Genomic DNA, 1,710 nt, shown 5'->3' with positions numbered 1-1,710 from the left:
GGGTAGGCGTTGGCCTCAGTTGTGAAAGATCCTCTTACTGATGAGGCAACCATTGCACGTCTATTTTTATCATGCTCTCAGAGAGGGAAATAGAGTGTTGCAGGCTGTATTCTAAGCACATGGACAACGTTTGCTGCCCCGGCGCCTCTGTGTCTGGTGAGGAGCACCACCTCCCAGGGCAATGCCATGGCCAGGCTTTGTTTTACCGTTGCCTTAGGAGCCACACTGTTTAAACAAGTCCATCTGAGAAAGACATGTACTGACAGCCAGGCAGCCTGCGGCTATTTAAGGGCTGTGGAAGCTGAGTGAGGGAGAGGGAGGATGCCTGCTCTCAACGCTTTGGCCTCTGGCTCTGGGCAAACAAGTGGCTGGCTTCCTTTGGTTTTAAAATCCATTAAAGCTGTTTGTTTGTTTTTAAATATATTTTCAGAGGGAGGGGGAGAAAGATAGAAAAATCAATGATAAGAATCACTGATCCAGCTGCCCTCTGCACACCACCCACTGGGGGATCCGAGCCTGCAACCCGCCATGTGCCCTTGACCAGGAGTTGAACCTAGGACCCTTCAGCCACAGGCAGACCTCTATCCACTGAGCCAAATCAGCTATGGAGCTGTCTCTCCCCCCCTAACCCCCCCCCCCCCCCCCCCCCGCTTCTAGGCAGATAACTGCTGCCAATAATGTTTATTTTTTCTAAAGTTGATTATTATTCCATGCTATGAAACTGGAAAAGCGGTGGCTGCTAACATTCTGTTAAATGGATTTCCAGATTACAGGAATGCATTTCACTTCATTTTACTCCTGGCTGGAAATCTAGGTGATTCCCAAGTGTCAGGAAATTTGGAGATTGTCCCTTTTTTAAAAATAGGGATTCTATTCAATAGTAGCTCTTTATTCTAAAACAATGTGCTAGTACATGGTCACAATGAAAGACATTATTTATCAAAACAGAAAGTCATCACATGATATTATTAACGTTGTTCTTCTTACTTTCCTACCAGGCTCAGTCCAGCTCAAGATGCTGACAAACTTCAGGTAAATGGAGAGAATTTGGATTAAGCTATGATTAAATAGTCGAGTAGAATTCTTGGCCAAGGATGAGAACTCTAACCTGATGGGATATGCCCTTGCTCTGATGGGTTAAAGGATTTACCTGAGGCCAAACTAGTAGGAATTTATTAAATCCCTCCCCACTTTAAAAAGAATGCTTAAGTGATGGACATTTAATCTTTAAAAATATTTTTCCAATGGTTACTATTTTGAGATTGAAAAAGGGTGGAGATGAATTGTTAGCATAACATAGAATTTTGAGTTTTAAAAATGTGGTTTTTAAGTCAAACCATGACTGTCTGAGTGGGGAGTTCTGTTATATACAGAGTTTGGTAAGCTGTTTTCTTAATGTCATGTTTTAGCTAGTAATTGCTGATCTAATTACCTCTGGTGGCACTTTTTTTACAGGGCTGGCGCTGCTGGAGAGACAGAATTGTGTGGGAAAGAAGCTTTTCAAGTAGATAAAGGTGTATCTGAACAGGTGATGGTTGATATATGCAAAACAGAGGCTTTTGCTTTCTTTGTGTCCCTTTCATGCTAACAGCAGGGGTGAATTCTGGGGGTGGGGGGCAGATTTCTGTAAGAGCATGTGTCTGCCCCACAGAGAATTCCCAGGGAATTCAATTCCATTATTTCAGTTTTTGTTCCACAGCCCTAGCTTAG

General features: G+C 43.3%; 1 non-coding gene across 1 annotated transcript; it reads left to right on the top strand.

Moving 5' to 3' along the window:
• The first annotated feature begins 1,085 nt into the window (after positions 1-1,085).
• LOC118714631 lies at positions 1,086-1,159 on the top strand. The gene has a single exon (XR_004986635.1). It is a non-coding gene; the product is annotated as a small nucleolar RNA SNORD93 (small nucleolar RNA).
• Positions 1,160-1,710: the final 551 nt, after the last annotated feature.

This window comes from Pipistrellus kuhlii, unplaced genomic scaffold, assembly GCF_014108245.1.
Source record: "Pipistrellus kuhlii isolate mPipKuh1 unplaced genomic scaffold, mPipKuh1.p scaffold_m20_p_10, whole genome shotgun sequence".
NCBI classification, from domain to species: Eukaryota; Metazoa; Chordata; class Mammalia; order Chiroptera; family Vespertilionidae; genus Pipistrellus; species Pipistrellus kuhlii.
Note: the sequence above shows the minus strand (reverse complement) of the source record. Positions and strands in the feature narration are given on the sequence as shown.